Raw genomic sequence first — 20,148 nt, forward strand, 5'->3', positions numbered from 1 at the left:
GTGTGTTTTGTGTTGTGCCTCTGGAGGGTAAAACCAAATCTCTCCATTTACACTTTCCAGCTCAGCAGGAATGGGCCACAAAAGTGGAAGATTGGGGAACAATGTGCCCTTTGAATTAAGGGATCAGGCATTTGCTTTCATTGGCCCTGGTGCCAGCCCAGCACAGGGACCTAGGTGAAGTGTCATTGATGCTTTCACTTTATGGAAGTCCATAAATACAATTTGGTGGAGATCATACAGGACCAAACTAGTTTGGGAGCTAACACACCTGTGATGTCTTGATGGAGATTTTCTTCAGCAGAGATGGAACACACTCCTTTACTCAAAGTAGAAAAGCCAGGTATTTCACTGCCTTAAACTATTTATACTTGGAATGTGTCTTTATTGCATTAATAAGTTAAAAGGTCTTTTTCCCTCCTCATTATCTCCTATGGCTTCAGAATTATCTGCTGAAAGAAGGTTGAAGTTTTCTGCTTTGTAGTTTCTCTGACACAAAACTTCCCAAGGTGTTTAGGATTCACATGGAACATACAGCTACGGGATTGGAAGGAACCAGGAGATATGTTTCAGGGAAACACTGAAATCTTCTAGTGAGAGAGAGTCCTGCTTAAAGGTATCTTAACACACCAGAAGCTCTTAGAATTGTTCATTCTATTACTTTGATCCACATGAAGTTGCTATTTTTATATATTAAAAGGGCTAAATATTGGCTATTTCATATGGTTCAACCTCTATAATTTAGATGTTCAACAGCTGCCCATGGCATTAAGGGATCTAAGCCTTCACGAGTGTGAAATTAACAAGAAATGCAGTTAACTAAAATTGTTATAAAGTATATTAGTCCATTTTCCATTGCTGGAACAAAATACCTGAGGGTGGGTATAAAGAAAAGAGATTCATTCAGCTCACAGTCCTAGAGTTTCAAGAGCATGGTGCTGTTTTTTTTATTGGCTCTGGTGAAGTCTTATGGTAGATGACACTACAGTGATGGGAGCAAGTGTGAGAGAAGAGACTATATGATGACATAAGAAGCCAGAGAGAATGAGGAAATGCCTAATCCTTTCTGAAGGGATGTTACAATTGACCCAATCACCTCCACTTTTTATAGGTTCTACCACCTCTGAACATTGCCATACAGAGGACTACATTCCCAAACCATGAGCCTTTGGGGGATGCACTCAAACTAGATCCTAACCATGGCAGAAAGGGCTGAGGAAATGTACTCTACTGGTGAATAAAATGAGGAAATCCTGATTTAGATCCCAACCCTACAATGTTGTAGTTTTTGTTCCCTTACTGAGTGTTTCAAAACATACCCTCTTCTCAAGATTCTTAGGATGTTCATTGGAAGGTGATTTTTATCCCCTTGTGCTTGAGTGTGTCTTTATAAACAGAATAACAATTAAATCGTACAGAGTCCCTTGATAATGCCAAAGGAAGCAATAAAGTCAAGGCTGACACTTTGTCTGGTGGTGAAGCTGAGGTCTGTGGTTTGGTCTGCCCTGGGCCGATTTAGATATTTAGTTTTATAAATTATTTCGGATGCAGGGACATATGCATCTTATATAATTTTAAATAAACTAGATATTACTTTTTACTTTGTGACCAGTCTCTTTTCTGTTGCTATAATCATACCTGGGTAATTTACAAAGATGTCTGTTTAGCTCACAGGGGTTAAATATTAGGAAGCCACATCTACTTGGCTTCTGGTGAGGGCATCGTGTAGCTTTAGCTCATCATGGAAAGCAGAAGAACAAGTAGGAGTGTGCAGAAGAGAGAAAAAAGGTGCAGAATTCCTGTGATAGCTCACCCATTCCCACAAGAAAACACTAACCCATTCATGAGTTTGGATGCCTTAAAACAGTAGTCCCCAACCTTTTTGGCACCAAGGACTGGTTTTGTGGAAAATAATGTTTTACAGACTAGGATGGGGTGGAAGTGTGGAGAGCGGTGATAATGGTTGTTTCAGGATGTTTCAAAGGAGCACACGACCTAGATCTTTTGCACGCACAGTTCACAGTAGGATTCACGCTCCTATGAGAATCTAATGTCTGCCCCACTGCTGATCTGACAAGAGTTGGAGTTCAGGTGGTAAAGTGAGCAATGGGGAACAGCTGTAAATACAGATGAAGCTTCATTCACTGGCCCACTGCTCACCTCCTGCTGTGTAAGCATGACACATGCCATTAATATGCCACTAACAAGGTTTTGGGGACCCCTGCCTTAGACCACAAATGCCTTGTAAAGGCCTCACCAACTCTCAACACTTTCATTGGGGACCAACCTTCAACATGAGTTTTAGTGGGGACAGACTATATTCAAATCACAGCACTATGAAAAATCCAACTTTTTGATAAATTGAATGTTTGGTTCACCTGGTTAGGACATTATTGTTTGAGGAACTAACTTAGCACAGAAATACAGTAAATATGAATTGAGTAAGTTTTGGTGGATACTCCTAAAAACATACTTTCTTCTAGTTGTGCCATTTTCTGGAATCATTTTTATTCACTGAAAACCAACACCCTCCTTGCCAAACAAGCAGTCTATTCTAATTAGCCTTGAGGAGAGTTTGAGAGGACTCCTCTGTTTCATCATTTGCTGATGGCAGAATCAGCAAAATACCAGTAATTTCTCCCACTCCTTCCTCCCTTTTTATGTAAGGTATTGTTCCTTTATCATGGTTATATCATTATTCCATCAAAGTGTTCCATTCCAACATACTTTCTATGTTGTGGTGTTCAAACATTACAGGTGTATCAGATGATAAATTCCTTAAAGGTAAGAGTTGTATCTTGGGGAGGCAGGGTGAGCATTGGCAGAAGTAAAGGCTATGGGGTAGAAATGCCTGAGGTCAAATTGTAGCTAATTTTTTTTTTTTGCACTGGGGATTGAACTCAGAACCTTGCGCTTTCGAGGCAGGTGCAGCACCACTGAGCTAAATCCCTGGCACCCAAATTGTAGCTAATTTGATCTCAATCTATATATGGAACCTGGCAGAGCTGTTTAATTGCTCTATCTTTGTTTGTTCATCTATCTGGTGTTGGGGACTAGGCTACTTAACTCAGATCTCACAGTTTTGAGGTCTGTGTTATCTTGCCTCAGGAACAGGGAAGTATGTGGAAGGCTGAATGCACTCTCGCTATGGGCGGAATGCCAATAACTCAGCACTCCTGAGGCAAGACAGCATCTGCTGAGGACAGTTGTCAAAATACAGGTACTTGGTGTAGAAAACATCTGGTTCCTCATTAACTTAATCCTTGTTCACCCATTCTCTGTATTTGCTGTTCAATGAAACGTGTGCTACTCTTCCCCCTGTGCTTCTCATTGGCTAATAGAAGTGGGCCAATTGCAGAGTTTTATTCCAGTCTGTCTGCTAGAGGCAGGTCTCCTCCCAGTCTACCCTTTTTATCTTGAAAATTGTCGTTCTTTCTTTTTGTTTCTTGTTCCCCTAAAAGGTAGCTGAGGGTCTGATCAGCCCTTGGTAATCTGGAAAAATAGAAATAATAATAACTTACTCAAGAGTTCCATGGGGGCTGAATGAGGTAGATTGGAAAGTACTTTGGGCTGAATACCTGGTACCAGGTACCCTATAGAGGTTGACTTCTTTGACTTAATCTCCTTTGTAAGACATTGTGCACAGTAGACATGCAGTATTCTCTGGGTCCGTTAGTTACATTCAGAGTGGCTTCTTCCTTGAGGATGTAGAGAGAGCTCTTCATATTAGTGGCAAATTATCTCCAAATCACATTGCAGGATGGGTTGCATTGAGGAAATTGTCTTGTGAACCAGGGCCTAGTATGGCATATGTAGCTGCTACGATGGGAGAGAGACAGTGGGGAGAAAAAGTTCATTTGTTTTTCTAAGAAGGCAGTGGTTATTATCACTGTTGCTAAGTTTTATGGACATAAAAATTGCAGTGGTTCTTGCTCGGGCTTCCTTTAGCTCCTCAGAAGTCAATGGCTAATTCCAACCATCTTTTGTGGATTTGGGTTAGTTAACCTCAGGGGACAGCCCTTTCCTGTGTAGCCTCTGTTTGAAGGTTACTTTTATGGGCTGGTAGTACTTTGTGTATTGAGTTCTCCAGTCAGTGCTAGCATACTTTTAAATGTTTGGAGCCAATGAAAGCTTTTAGAAATAAAACTGTCTTGGGTAGTATATGGTAACTTCTCTTTGAGTAATAGATGGTTTAAAATCTGATCTTTTACTTTTTCTTGCCTATAGATTCTTTGCTCACATTTAATAATGCCAAGAGGTTTTACTTCTTTAAAAGCTCCTGTGAAGATTTTTTAAAAAACGCAAAAGATAATATGTCTTTGCAATTGCTTTACCAAGGTTTCAGAAAAAATGTCATCAAAACAAAAACAACTAAGAAGCCTCTTTGTCAAACGTCTGGAAAGTACGACTTTGGATAGATTTTTGGGAGACCTGTTTTGCATTAAAATACCAAATAAAAGAACATGATGGATTGTTTTGGCACCACTGAGGTTGTGCTTATGTGATGAGAATTGTACATAAAAGACAGCCAGTTATTGTCATAGTTGACAGATTTTTGGGTACTATCTACTTGTTCAGTATAGTAAAATCCCAGGGATGAAGAGCTTTTCCAAAATTCTTATGCCAGAAAAGATGCAAATTTTTGCTATACAGTGGCTGACATTATCCTTCTATAGCTTTCTATAAGTTATGGTCTTCCCTGGCACACCACATTAGTTTCTTTTACTTTCAGTATGATGTGTTATCATTATGGATAGGAGTTTTTCTTTTACTTTTTTTGGTAAGTAAACTTTAAAGTTGCCTTAAAGTATTGGTCAGATTTCAACAGGTGATTAAAGTACACAGGTTTTCAAGTGGAACAGGTGGCTTAGGTAAGGAGAAAATAAAGCAAAGTGTGGCCTAAGAAAAGCAGAATGATGGGTTTAATTGGGGTACAGTTTTATTTAGGAGTTCTCTCAAAATTAATACTGGAAAAGGGTTTGGGAGGCCTATTTAAAAAGATTTGAGTTCCAGAATAAGGGACAGGTACTTAATTTTTTGGCAAGGTGAATTAGTTTTAATCCCATGAAACACAAGTTGGGGAAACTAGAAAGGAGTCTGTTATAATGATCTAAAGGGAAGGTAATGAATGAGGTTTGAATTGCGTGGAGGTAAGGGCAGGAAGCACTTGGGGACAATGCCTTAATTCTACCACATTACATTTTATGCAAGAGATATATGTCACTAATGGATCCAATTTGTAAACCTATCACTAGAAATAATAAAGACCTTATAAGACAAAGGCTAAATGAGGAATAAGTATTTTCAACACTTATTCATGTTTGATAGGTAGCCGTGAGAAGTTGCCACTACAAGTTCACATATCTGGGTAGGCTTAACTGAAAGATGATTGTTGAAGGCAGCCAAAGCCTAACAACCCTTTATTCAGTGTTTTAGTCTTTAACATTTATTGCCCCTTCACACGCATGCTTTTTAACTCATTTACTCTTTATAAGAGCTCTGTAATGTAGTTCCTGGTATCTTCATTTTGTAGAAATGGAAGCATAAAAAGGTAAAGTAACTTGCTCAGAAGATTAAAGGTGACAGAAACCATATGGTGAATCCATGTTTACCAGGTCTCTCTCTACTTCCTGCCATTTTTCCCACTGTCTAAGCTGTACTTATTAAATTTGCAATTCACTGAAAACAATTTTTAACTAATGTGACCTGTTCATCACTTTCATAAAAGTAATGTTAAAAATCCAGTAGCCCTTTTTGTTTCCTACTTAAGCCTCTAAGCACAGTGCAAGAATGGCTTCCTAAAGTGCTTGTGCACTATTTTTGGCACTGGGTTAAGAAGGAAATGTAGGCATGTTTGGATTAAACATATCAAATGAACCCCTATAGCACTTCCAATGAACGACAGGTCAGAACCTTTACATACTGAATAAATGTTAGGTGAATAATGTTCCAGGGAATAAGAAAGATGTTTAGGAATTTGCCTAAAATGGAAAATTAAATGACCCCCCTAGTGGTTTGAGAGTCACTGTACTTTTCTAAGTGCCTCATTTAGGGCAAAGCTCAGAAGAGAACTTAGTTCCTTTAGTATTATTGTTTGTAGTATGTGATATGTTATTTGAGGTAAATTGAAGTACTGTATTTCTTGAAATGCTTTTTCTAATATCACCCATCTTTGCACACAGATAGTTTTCAGTTTAAATTACAGCTTAACTTCTGAGTTTCAACTGGCTTCACAGAAACAGGATTTAAAGCTTATCAATCAGGTGCCTGTAGGAAACACCTGATTTTGATGATTAGAGCCAAACTTCTAGCCTGAGTCTAAGCCAGAGTTTGATGCTATAGTGGTAGTGGTGGTAGTGGTGGTAGTAGGGCCTTTAGAATGAGTGTCTGTTTCATTTGGGATAAATGTTTGTTAGCAATTTATGACCAATGGAAGAACTGGAAGTTTTAAAACATGCTGCACATTTATTGAGAGGGAGTTTTGTCCTCTTTCCTTGAGTCTGGGAAGGCATATGACTGCTTTAAAAAGCCTATGACAGAAATGATGCTGTGTGACTTTCCAGACTATGTCATATAGAATTGGGTAGTTTCTGTTTTGTTCCTTACAGCATTTGCCCTGAAACCCTGAACAGCCACTCTGAGGCTGTCATCTTAGATCTGAAATAAATATTCAGGTGACAGTTTCTGGTGAGTTCAGCCTTCCAATCATTCCTACCAAGGATTTGCTAGTGAATTTGGAAGTGAAGCTGTTGTGTATCTTTCAGAAAAGCCCAGGTGCTGGTTGCATACCAGTGAATTACTTGCACTGGAGGCTACGTAGTAGAATAATCAACAGCTGAGCCCTGCTTGTGTTAATGACTTACAAGATTATGAGATGTGATGACATGGTTGTTGCTCTAAGCCACATAATTTGGAGGTAGTCTGTTATACAAACTGGAAATGGGTAAATTAAGCAGGATTTGGTACCAGAAGTGGGAAAAATTGAGGCTCAGGAATGTTTAGGATATGTGCTGCTGAAGCGAGCAGGAGACTCAGAAATCTTTAAGCAATAACAGGTGAAGTAGTTACACATGTGATGTCCAGATGTCAAGAGGAACTGCCTACTGATCTGAAAACAGCTGAAAAGTGTGTGTGTGTGTGTGTGTGTGTGTGTGTGTGTGTGTGTGGTGGTTATGTAGCACTAAAAGATCAGTGCTAAAGTGAATTATTGTACAGATGATTTCTTTTCTTCATTTCTTGCCTTCTAAAAGATGATTTAGCATGTCCTTGCTACTCAGAATATGGTTTGAGGGCTGGCAGCATTGGTTTCACTTGGGATTTTGTTAGAAAACCAGATCACAGATTTTGAATCAGAACCTACATTTTGGCAAAATCCCAGGAGGTGTTGATACATATTTATGTTGAAAGATAACTGTTCTCAGCATTGTTCTTCACTATTACTATTGCTTTTCTTATTGTGACTACTGCTGAAGACCAGAGATCCCACTTGTTGTACTATGACCTATATATACTGCAGCATATGATTCCATTCTCGTAACTTGGCAACAGAGATATCATCATCCTCACTGTATACATGAGGAAACTGAGGCTTAGACTGCAAGAAATATGTCCAAGGCCACACCTGGTGAGCACTAGTGACAGAAGTGGAAGCCAGGCCTCTCTGTTTCCAAAGGTTTGTCACAATCAACTGTAAGGATTCAAGTCTGGTTTATTTGGAGGGTGACCCCAGGAGATACCAGGAAGGAAGTGGAGGAGTGAAATAAGGACAGAAGCAATATGGGATGCATTCTTGAGCAAGGTGCCCTTCTGGGCAACTGTAGACTAATCCCTAGGAACACTGGGACATAATTTGAAACATATACATTAAGGCTATCTGGAGAATGAGGGAGCTGGGGTATCTACATATATAGCCCTAGGTGTAGGGCCGCTTCTTGAGGGGGATTACTAATACCCTGGTATTGGCAGGGGTTGGCCCTTAGAAGTCTGCCTAGAATTAGGAGGGGATAATTCAGCTGGCCAATCAACAGTATTTGCTGCTCTGTTCTTGGCTGTATCTTAGGGGAAGATTTCTCAGAAAGGTATCTTCCTTTTAATTTTTATTTATTGCACCAAAAAGAATTACAGGTTTCAAAGAAATATGCACAACGTTTTTACTATTAGGGATACCAGCATGTTATTCAGACATTAAGAGAAAAATCTGAATAGGGAAAAAAATCACATCAAATCATTTTACCTTAACAAGTAAGAAGTTTCATTTTTCTGTGTTCCCCAGAGGTGCTCAGCTTTATATACACACATATCTCTATATTCTGCCTTTTAAACTGAATGTATCTTTACCACTGTCTATGTGTACCTCATCTAAAAGGTAATTTTTCATGGCTATAAAACACCCCATTGTTTGGCTGCAGAATGCAGTTAACAAGTCCTCTGCTGCTACATATTTAGGCTGAAAAACATATCTTAGGTGGCATAAGTATAGGAATAGATAATTTTTTCAGTATGTGAATGCAATTCAGTTTACTTCATTGGTGACTGAGGCACTTCCACAGCCTTTATTTCATTTAAGAAATATGTGTTGAGGAGCTACTACATGCCCAGCTCTGTGCAGGATATGGTGGTGAGATATAAACACAGACTGTCTTTGTCCTCTAGCAGACAAGCTGGGTGTGAGGCAATGGTTTCAAAGTTGAACAGCAAACAACAAGTTAAATACCATTAGAGGAAATGTGTTGTGCTAATGAATGCTAGTCTGGACCGTGTTTTGATGAGTTTAGAAGTATGGGTTATACAAAAGGTTATTAAGTTTATGCTATATCTTATTATCCTGTAACTCATAAGGAGAAAATTCATAATGATTCTAGTGAGACTTAGGAATGAAAAAGATCTTGAACTCTTGAATGTAAATTCCTTTTTTTTTTGTACTGGGGATCCAACTCAAGACCTTGCTCTCTCAAGGCTGGTGGTGGAACCACTGAGCTAAATCCCCAGCCCATTCAATGTAAATTCAATAAAAATCATATATTTATTGGGAACGAGTGAGGAAGGTGTGACATTTGTGTATGATGTGGTCATGCATTTGCTGAGTGTAACAAAATACCTGAGATAAATCAACCTACACAGAGAAAAGATTTAGTTTGGCTCAGTTTTGGAGGTTCTAGTCTCATAATCATTTGACTTTGTTGCTTTTGTGCCTGTGGAGAGGCAGCCCATCATGACGGAAGCATGTGCAAGAGCAAGAAACTACTCATTGCAAAGCGGGACATGAATGGGAGGGGGAAAAAGGAGCTGGGGACCCAATATTCCCCTTCAGCGGCATGCACCCAATAATCTTCCAGTAGGTCCCACCTCTTAAAGGTTCTGCCACCTCCCAGGAAGTGCATGGGCTGGGCACCAAGCTTTTAATATGTGGGTCTTTGAGGAGTACTAACCCAAATTATAGTACCAAAGACTCCAGATTTCCCCATACAGTTGCTTTGACATAGGGCTGAGGTTTGAGCCCTGAGCCATGAGAATCCAGAGCCATGGTGACTTTTTCTATTTTATTCTAAGAAACAGAATGGTAAAGATCTTCTTATTATACAATATGCACTGCTGCTCTAGAACCAATTTTTGCTGATTTAGGCAAGAAAGAAACATTGAAAAGATACTGGAAGGCTCACAGAATTTTCAGAAAGGTTCTGGCCTCATTGATGATATATCCTGGAACAGGGCCCCAAATCATACTGCCCAACAGTCCTGTGAAGGCACTTCCATGCCGCTGATCACTTGTTCTAGTACTTGATAATGTATGACAGGAATCCTTTGAAAGACTAACACATGATTTTTTTTGGTAAAATGCGTATTTTCTATTATGGTTTTCATTCAAAGAAAAATTTATATATATATTTAAATATCTATATTTAATTTTTTTTCAAATGACCTGGATCCTGTCTTTGAACCTCTGCTTTGGCTACCTCTAGACTGAGATCCAGCCTCCTGTGCCTCTCAGGTATGCTGCACGCACACTGGTTCTTCCTGCCTCAGCACTAGATCCCGATTTCTGTCTGGGGCAGGTGATTCTGATCAACAGAGCCTAGTCATGGGTCGGTCTAATTGCCAGGATGACGTGGGAAGCAGGTGTCAGGAACTTTAATCTTCTATAATGGACAAGTGTTTCAGGGCCTGGGAGACAAATTCCACACTGTTCATTGGTTCCTTTATATTAGTCTTTCTTTTGTTAAGCCAAATCTTCCCACCCGTGAAAGTTCTGTTTGTATCCCACTTCCCCTGTAAAATTTTCTGGAGCTCTCCAATTTTTGGTTTCTCTGAACATTTCTTACAGCCAGAATGAGTTGTCAGAACACACTTGTACATTGACCTCAGATCATTATACTTGAACCTCATTGTGCTAATGAATTTTTATAATTAACATGTTATTGGTGTTACTTTCAAATAGTTAATAGGGAAATAGTTTACAAACAGAAATAAGTCTGTGAAAATAGCTTCTTTTCTTTCTACCCAAACCCATTCCCCTGGTTCTGCCTTTGTTCTTTATCTAGGAGTCAACACTGATTTGTGGTGGTGTGTATATTTCATGTTATTTTCTTGTCTTTTTAACTAGAAGAATTACCCACCGAGGGTAAAAATCATAATGAGTACTTATTCTGTGTTGTCCATCAGATGGTGTAAACATTGTTTAGCTGAGAACAAATATGCCTGAAAAATTCAACACTTTATGGCATAATTGGGACCTTTGATCCAAGTAGTTGTTCACTCAATGTCAGATTTTGTCATTGATAGAAACAGTAATAATACATCCTCTTTTCCTGTAAAATCTTCCCTTCAATAGGGATCAACAATGGAACATTTTATTATGGGATTGAAGATCTTCTTAGGAATGTTAGGTTCAAGCTTCCTCATAGTAAAGCATCCCTTATACATGTCTACAAACAAAGGTTAACTGCATAATCCTTTAATATGGTTTTCACAGACTGAACTCCGTCTGTGAGACTAAGTCTGCAGCAGATTTTCACTGCTGAACAGCTTACCTGGTAGAGAAACATACTTATCCTTATAATTGAAATGTATGACAGAAATCATTTGAAAGACCAGTACTGTACATAATTTTTTGGTAAAAATGAACGTGATGCTTATTTTCTATTATGGTTTTCTTTCAAAGAAAATTTTAATGATAAATCTTTTTTTAGTGATATGGAGGATGTGGATATCTCCTAGGTCAAATATTCCTATGTGATTATGTGATATATTTAAGTGATGTACTCTTGGGGAGTATATCTGAAGATATAAATTTATCTCATTTGAAGATATAAAATTATTAGTCTACATCATTTATAAATTTAAAGCCTCATAATTCCTTCTCAAAAGAAATACTACCCCCCTTTTATTCATTTAGCAATTTTTCTTAGATTGATTGGGAAAATATTTGCAATTCACATATTTAACAAGAAAACAATCCCCCCCAAAATGAAATATTTAAATATACAATTTACCAACAATATATACCTGGCAGAGAAGTGCACTAAAATGTACTTAAAATCATGTTGTCTCTAGGGAAGTGCAAATTAAAACCACAGTGAGATACCAATACACACTGAGAATGGCCGAAATAAAAAGAAACTGAAAGTATGAAGTGTCAGGTGAGGATGTGGAGAAATTGGAATTCACACAAAGTTGGTGAGAGTGAGAAATGAAATAGCCTCTTTGGCAGTTGGAGTTTCTAGTCAAGTTAAACATATGTTTACCATATGATCTAACAGTTGGATTCCTGGTTTATCTATCCAAATGAAATCAAAACTTATGTTCATTAAAAAAAACCTCCTGAATGTTAGCATTTATAGCTGCTTTATTCACTATGGCTCCACACTGGAAACAATCCTCATGTCTCTTGACTAGGGAATAGGCAAAGGGACTGAGGCCCATTCCTAAGTGGAACGAATGCTCCTCAGCCATACAAAGGAATGAATGACCACTGTAGTAATAACAGGGATGGATTGCAAATGCATTGTGCTAAGTGAGAGAAGCCATACTCAAAAGACTGTAAACTGTGTGATATCATTTATATAATATGCACAGTTCTATAGGAACATAAAACTGGTTTGCTGGGCTGAGGTTGAAGAGAGGGAAACTGGGGGCGCACTTTGGAAGGGTGGGATAATGCAGGCATGTTACATGACTCTATGCATTTGTCAAAGCTCACAGAACTGTACACTAAAAAGGGAGAATTTGTTGTGTCAGTTATACTTTAAAAATTATTAAGTTTATCATAGGACTGAGGTAACTGCTAAGCATTGTGAATATAGACATCAGTAAGAAGGTCTATCTAGCTGAGGAAGTAAATATGAAGGGACATAGCTAACTACACAAGTTAGACCACATTTTATAATACAGGCATCACAAGGTTCTAGGGTAGCATAAAGAAGTTTGCAATAAATTCTAATGTGTGTGGCTTATGCTGTTGGGGGTGGGGGCAGGGAAGGCCTCACCATTCCATGGGTGAAAAAAATGTCCCCAGTAAGTTAAATTGGGTGAGGGAGAGGGGGCAGGTACATCCAAATCACAGTGATTAATATGGACAGAGTAAATGAGGAGCGATCCAAAAGAAATAGGAAAAAGGGAAGTCTGAGTTTTTAAATAAAGAAACCTGTTAAAATGTGTTTATCCAAAGAAGAAGCAGCACAAACATTATCAGACACATGCAAGATATATTTTTTTCTTAGCTGCTGCTGCTCACCATCAGGGCTTCCTGGCAGGGAGCAGGTTATCTGTCCTGTGACTAGGAGGGCACACCCTGCATTAGCCCCAAGGCAAAGAGATAATAACAGTCTGCTTGCCTGGCAGCCTGCACTCTGGAAGGGTTTATGAGGAGGAAGTCCACAATTACATATTTCTGGGCAAACATTAACCAAGATTGAAACCCAGATTTGAAGAAAAATAACAGGCTGGAATCTTCAGATGTCCTCTGTAGCTGTTCTGTGGATTGAAAACAGTGGTCAGGCTCAGCGCTGACTCTAAAAGCTAAGGAAAAATGCTGAGAAGCCAGCATCTTCGTAACATGTGCTGAAGGGGCTTTATCACACCTGCCCCTGGAACACATCCTCTAACACACGGAGCATTGTGCACATGTACTTGGTGAGAAACTATGTGCATTCATGACAACACAGTGGAAGCCACAACATAGGGTCTATTGTTCCCTTTATCCGATGACCGAATTTATTTATCCCTGTGGTTCTGGAGCTCGCCACTGCTGGGAGAGGCCTGTTCTTGGCAACTTCACCAAGAGCATCTCAATCACTGTTACTACCATCGGAACAATTTCGGTTCCACTCTGTGGTTTTGTAATTTCCATTTTTAAAACTTCTTAGACTGAACCCTGATGTGCCCAGTCTAGATTGGGCATACTTAAAATGAAACTGTTGAGCTAAAATTAGCTTGACATCGAGATGGAGCTTGTTCGTTTTCCTTCTATTTAGGGCTGACCACAGTCATTATACAGAAGGCATCTAGTCTTTACCGAGTACTCCAGGGAACAGGAGGGGCCAAGGCACAAGCGGGAGCACGAAATTTCTCTGCAGAGGGAGATAGTCGTGAGGCTGAGCAGAGTCTGCAGCTCATGAAGCCAGCCCTGGGGAAGGCTTTGCACTCCACAGCTGTTTACTCTTCAGGGCTTCTGCAGTTAATCAAGAGTGATGGGACCTTTTCTCAGAGTTTGGCTTGGGGGCCCAGAATTCAACTTACATCACCACAAAGGAAGTGTATCTAACAAAGCTTTCTCTTCTTGTTTCTTCACCAAGTAACTTATCTACAGACATGTCCAATGGGTGCAGATAAATAGACTTGCTGTGATGTAGAGAAAAGAATTCTGGTCAAGAGTCAGAAGAGCTGAGTTTTAGTTCAGTTTTTGTCTCTAGCTAGATGTGTGCTTTGGTCTCGATTTTGCCTAATTAATTCAGAGGGTTGAGCTAAGATGCTTTGAGCTCCAGGTTCTGATATTTCTCAATTCTTTTGCAAGAAGAAAGATAATTTTCATTTTCATTATATGTCAAATGGAACAATTAGGGAAGAAAAAAGAAAATCACCTGTTCACCCCTATGTAATCAATATTTTAATTTTTTTTTGTGGTACTGAGGATTGAACCCAGGGCCTTTGCACTGAGCTATATCCTCAGACCTTTTTTATTTTTAAATTTTGAGACAGGATCTCACTAAGATGCTCAGGTTGGCCTCATTCTGTGATTTTCCTGCTTCAGACTCCCAGAATGCTAGAATTACAGGTGTGTGGCACCAAGCCTGGCTTTTAATTTTTTAATTTTAAATTCTAGAATATCATGTGGAAGATTGCATACTTCAAGGATAAGAGTTCTTGTGAGACAACGTACATTACCCTTTATCTTATACAGCATTTTACTTTGACCTTGTAAGTCAAGTATTTCAACTGTTTCGTGTTATTCCAGTTGTGCTCTGATTCATTTGGCTGGACAAGTTAGATAAGGAAAAGGTGCAAGACTTTTCTGTCATAGCCTATGCATGTCATTTTTCTATTTTGCTAGTTCAGTTTTTGAAGTTATAGTCTATAGGTGTATCATGGAGAGAGGCTTGCTAAGTTATTAAAATGTATTTACCATTGTCTTTCCCTGAATATTTATTGTATTGTGTTTACTGAGGAAGAAGGGTATATGGAATGGAGGTGGCTCAGTTATTTTGTGAATAATCACAGATATGGAGAGGAGGCAAGTAAGAGCGATCAGGACCTCAGACAGAAGGGGGAGGATGAAGATGAGACTGATGGATTTACAAAAAAACACCGAAATCTGAGGCACATTGGATTATGTTGTGACTTTTTGTACATGAAAATTCTTTGTGATAATAATCACTTATGTAGTGACTCCTAAAGGGTGAAGAAGTAACTGTGTTTTGTGGACCACGTGGTTTCTGTTTTGACTACTCACCTCTGCTTTTGTAGCAATTACAAATACAAACAATATATACAAGAATGGGGATGGTTTTTCAATAAACTTGTTTTCAGGAACTGGAAGTGGGCTGGATTTTGCTTGTTGGGTCACACTTTGCTGAACCTTGGTACAGATTTTTTGTGATCATCATCACTATCAACATCACTAACAGACATTGTGCCCCTATTATTTGATTTGTGGTAGAACTGAGATCAAAGCCAAAGAAGAGGAGGACAGGGACTTGAGCCCCTATGGCCCCACAAGTCAGCCTTGAACTTACCTGTCAGAAAAGGCCAGTTTTTAAAAGAGAAAACTATGATAGTGTGAAGGTCAAGACAGATTCTTTCTTGATTCCTTAGGTCTACTCTTCAGTTATAACCCTAGTTTTTGTGACTACAGAATAGATTTCTTTTGAAACTATCTGCTACCATTTAAAAATTACCATATTAGCTTCCCCGTCACTGGGACAAAATACCTGACAGCCACAATTTAAAGGAGGAGGGGCTTACTTTGGCTTGCAGTTTTTAGGAATTCAGTCTGTGGTCAGCTGGCTCCAAGGCAGGAACATCATGGTGGAAAGGTTTGGTGAGCAAAGCTGCTCAGTTCATGGTAGTCAGGAAGTAGAGGAGAGGAACACTGCCAAAGAGGAAGGGGCTAGGGACCATAAATGGTACCAAAGGTCACTCCTCCATGACTCACCCAGATACACCCAGGAGCATACTTTACTAATAATCTATTAGGTGTGTCTTTATTTTTTTATTTTTTATTTTTACTGGTACCAGGGATCAAACTCAAGACCTTGCACTTGCAAGGCAGGTGCAGTGCCGATGAGCTAAATCCCCGGCCATTAGGTGTTTCTTAATCCAGTGAAGTTGACAAATCAGAATTAACAGTCAAAACTACTTTGTGACCAAAAAAATTCTGAAATTAAAAACAAGCTCCTAAGGACTTCTGAATTCAAGTTCTTTTTTGGAAATGTCTAAACATCCAAGTTCTCCTTTGGGAACATCCATAGAAGGTTTTAGAAATTCTAAAGTGTTGGCTAACAAATATGTTCTGAGCTATGCTACAACTCTTTCTTATGGTGATGTGTTTTTGAGCAAATGTTTGTGGAAATGAGAGTATGGAACTGACCTCTTTCCTTAGCATCACAGGATTGCCGCCGATTAATTTGAGGTCATACTAGTTTTATCAGATCCATTTTCTCTGTTTCTACTTTCAAGATTAGGGTCCCCAGGATCCCCTTGAGATCTTTGATGAGACAATGTCTTAGAAAATTTATGAGTTGAGTGGAGCTGTAATCTTCTATAACAAGTCATTTTTATCTTTGTTTTTGACTCTTCAATTATTCTTCCTAGTGGAAGTAAAAGTGTAGTTCATGAATTTGATTATTCAATATTCTAGCTTCTAGTGATGTTTTCTTTAATTTTTGGAGTCTTAGGTAGAATCATACACATAAGCTGAGATCTCAGGGTGATGAAAGCATCTATTGTGCAATATAATCTTTATTCTTTGATGTTGGATAAACTTTCATTTTTGGCTTAGGGTCTCTTAAAATACACATATCTTATACGGTGAAGAAGTATCATCAGCCATAAACTTCTCATCACAAATTTGCTTATATCATAGTGAAGAGAGATAAGGCCCTATTATCCCAAGAGGAAATGAAGTCTTAAATGATACTTTTATTTATTTTTTATTTTTTTTGGTACTGGGGATCGAACTCGGGTCCTTGCACTTGTGCAGGCAGGCAGTGAAACCACTGAGCTAAATCCCTGGCCCTTAAATGATACTTTTAAAAGGAAGGAAAGAGTAGTATTCTCTCTTTTACTCTCAATTTTTCCCCTCTATCTCAATAACATCGAATATAACAAATCTTTTCTGGAGCCTGTAACAAACTCTCTGCACTTCCAAGAACATGCTGATTAATAAACTATTATATTAAAAAAGAATCAACTGCCTTATTTCCTCAAATTGTATGTTTAGCACGTGTAATTTCCTTCTTTCTCTCTTTCACAGTGCTAGGTATAGAACTCAGGGCCCCGTGCCTGGTAGACAAGTGGTGTACTGTTGAGCGATATCTCCAGCCCAACTGGTATGAGTAATCTTGATGCCAAAGAAATTTTAGCAATGTGAATGACTGACTACACTTACTAAATAAAAGCTCCTTACTGATTCCAAAGATTATATGAAATTTATTTGACCTTTTGACATAGTCAAAGCAATTTTTACAGTAAGAAAACATGTCAGTAGTTGCCATGTCTGATTTATAGTTATTTCCCTCTCATCTGACCATGGAATTCAGTCCATTAAGGAAATGCGCTGCATTTTTAAAAGAAAATTAGAGCTACAACTGAGAGGTGGATATTGAGACTGGCACACTATAGGGATGTGTAAATTGAGTTGTCCTCAAGGGAGAATTCCGTCTATGTGGAGTGTTTTCCAGACCATGTTCGCTTTCCCTGGAAGTCAGGAGAGTGTACTCTGGCTAACATGAGAATGGTCAGCCAGGTAAAAGGGCGATTCTTCAACAGGAAGTATCCAGTGAATGTGCCTCATGCCAATCCTGTGTTAAAGGTCCATTGCATGTTCTGGATGAGCAGAAATCTATGAGCTATCACCTAGTTTATATTTTTTTAATTTTGGAGAATTCTTCAAAATAGGATGATCTAGGTAAAAGTTCTCAAAGAATGGGATTCAGAGGTACTTTTCTGTTGACCAGAGAAGACTGTGAAGCAAAGTTCAGAAAATCTTCTGTCACTATTGGGGAGTTATAGTACAGGCATAGTAAGCTGTTTCATAGAAACTGTTGAGGAGTCTCAGGATGTATGGCCTCAGCAGAAATGAGTACCTAGATGGGTTAGGATATCTGCTATAGGTGTGTGAGGAGGAAGTAATTATGCAGACACAGTAAACTGGCTTAGTTCAGGTTGAGGTACAAACTTGCAGTGAGTTTCTTGATGTCTAATCCTCAGTTTCTTTATCTATAATGAAGATAATCGACACCTCACCTTCTTACTGTAAGAACTCTTGTGAGAATGCAATGAGATGGTGTCTGAAAGTGTGCTGAGAGTCAAGGAGGAAAAACTTTTCCTCTGCCCTTTTATATTCAGAAGAGGAGGAGCTGAGAATGAAAGTGACATAGGACAGATGAACAGGAGAAAGGCATGTGATTTTTATTAGTATTTACATGCATGAGTGTTCACAGAAAAGGCATGGCTAGTTTTAGGGGTTTATATATCCTTTTAACAAAGGCAGATGGTTTGGGATACAAAGGATGATAAGCTGTGCAAAGTAACACACATGAGGGGACTAATGGGAAATAAGCGCCATTTCAATGCAAAGTTGTCTTGGAGTTGACTCCTCAGCTCTGGTGATCAGAGCTGCTCCTCCCTTCCTTATAACATAAAGGGTGGTGGTCAAGGTGCACCTGCAAGAGGGAAAAGGATTATCTGCTTTCAGGCCATGCGTGGAGGGCAGAGAGCTTTTCCTGTGTATGTTCATTCTCCATTGCTGTCAGATCAAAATAATGCTTATCTCAGAGGCAGATTTTGGGGTGGTTTGTCCTGATTCCTTTCAAAAGTGTTCTACAAATGTGAGAATTGATTCTGGTATTTTATGTCTGTTTTCTTTCTTCAAATTGAAATCTTAGTTTCTTATGATTACTCAACAAATTTACCCAGTTGAAAAAATGGAACGGAAATGACAAAAACTTTTAAAAAATATCCTAAGACATCCTTGTAAAAATGTTCCTATTCTTATACTAACAAATGGCTAAGGAAGATAGGAATGGAACTAATTATCTGCAAACATCCCTTGACTCCTTCACTTCCCATTTGAGTTTAATTCTCAAAAGAGAGACCCTGATGGATTCCTGCCATCAGGTATAATTATCTCAAGACTGACTGACATTTGAAACATATGACACTTTCCTACCTCTAATTAGAGTAAATTGGTGGAATTTATTTACTGGTAGTTTTGGGAATGGTTGGAGGCATGAGAGTACACTTACCATTATCATTTCCTGTTGATGTTAAGATTTAGCCCCTATTAGAGGGTTCTATATTTAGAATAAAATCCCTTAACAGATGTAGCCCAACGACTGTTGTATTCGTGGAGTAATCAGCCCAGTCAATGAGAGGTGGCATCTGAGAAGAAAAAAATTACTATTGACAAAAGCTGAAACCCCAAATCCATAGGAGTTTTATCTAAACAGTTGAAGTTTTTCTTAATTTAACAACCTTAAAATTATTTTACTATAACTTTTTTGATGTTAGTAATATGAACATGAAAAAGTCAATGTATATAGAAGTGTTTTAGTCCAACTTTTAAAAAAGTAAGAAAAATACTTGTCCAAATGTCTCATGATTATTTTAAGTTCCTCCATATTTGTGCTTTTCTCATTTATAGTTTTGTTCACTTATTTTTTCTTCTTTTTATACTTTCTCCAATTTTATTTTGTTGGGTATTTCCTAATGTTTTAATTTGAATTCTCAGTTTGTTTTCATTTTTCTTTTTTTAAATATGTTTATGTTTGTAGATTTAAACTCTAAGTCAATTTCTAGCCTGTTTCATATTTCTAAAAATGTAATAAATTTTATTATTATTTTGAAAATTTAGTTCTGATTCTTTTCTTTGATATAATATTGATTAAAAGAACGTTTCATGCACTTGTAATCCAGCACTCAGGAGGCTGAGGTAGAAGGAGCTCAAGCTCAAGGCCAGCTTGTGATAAAACTTTGGGCTACATAGCAAGACCTTGTCCCCGGCCACCATAACCTTCTTAATTTTCATGAGCTTGGTTTGCTTCTTCTTGTCCTTAATGTTCATGAGGTTGGTTTGCTTCTTCTTGTCCTTCTCTTCCTACATGACTTTTTCTCCTGTTTCTCTTATCTTCAATATATAGTTTAATGTCATTCATATCATAGTCAATGATGTATCCTGTACTAATTCTAGATTTTTGGCTTGATTTATGCTCAAAATTTTATAAATGTACCATAAATTCTTACAAAGCAGGTGTAGCAAGTTCTATATATCTTTTATACTTGTGTTCATCAAATATATAATTCATATCCAACATTTTTTTGTTTAGTGATTTTCCATGAATTAAAATTATGATTTAAATTTTTTATGTCAAATCTGTTTTTCCTTGTATTTCCTATAGTCTATACATCATAAATTTCAATTCAAATTATTCTGTGTAC

The 20,148-nt window shown here is 38.2% G+C and overlaps 1 protein-coding gene across 7 annotated transcripts in view; it reads left to right on the forward strand.

Annotated features, from left to right (window-relative positions):
- The window catches only part of LOC110343973 (uncharacterized), a 228,800-nt gene that overhangs the window by 21,092 nt on the left and 187,560 nt on the right, over positions 1-20,148 (forward strand). The window contains exon 3 of one of the 7 annotated variants that reach the window (XR_015443899.1): positions 61-19,355. The exons of the other annotated variants lie outside the window; for them this stretch is intronic. The gene's annotated coding sequence lies outside the window, so the exon portion shown is untranslated. Of the gene's footprint in view, positions 1-60; positions 19,356-20,148 lie in introns of those variants that run through there. 7 annotated transcript variants of the gene reach the window in all.

The sequence above is a fragment of the Heterocephalus glaber genome, unplaced genomic scaffold, assembly GCF_053883595.1.
Source record: "Heterocephalus glaber isolate CG9 unplaced genomic scaffold, H.glaber_assembly_v1.0 deba00001586, whole genome shotgun sequence".
NCBI classification, from domain to species: Eukaryota; Metazoa; Chordata; class Mammalia; order Rodentia; family Bathyergidae; genus Heterocephalus; species Heterocephalus glaber.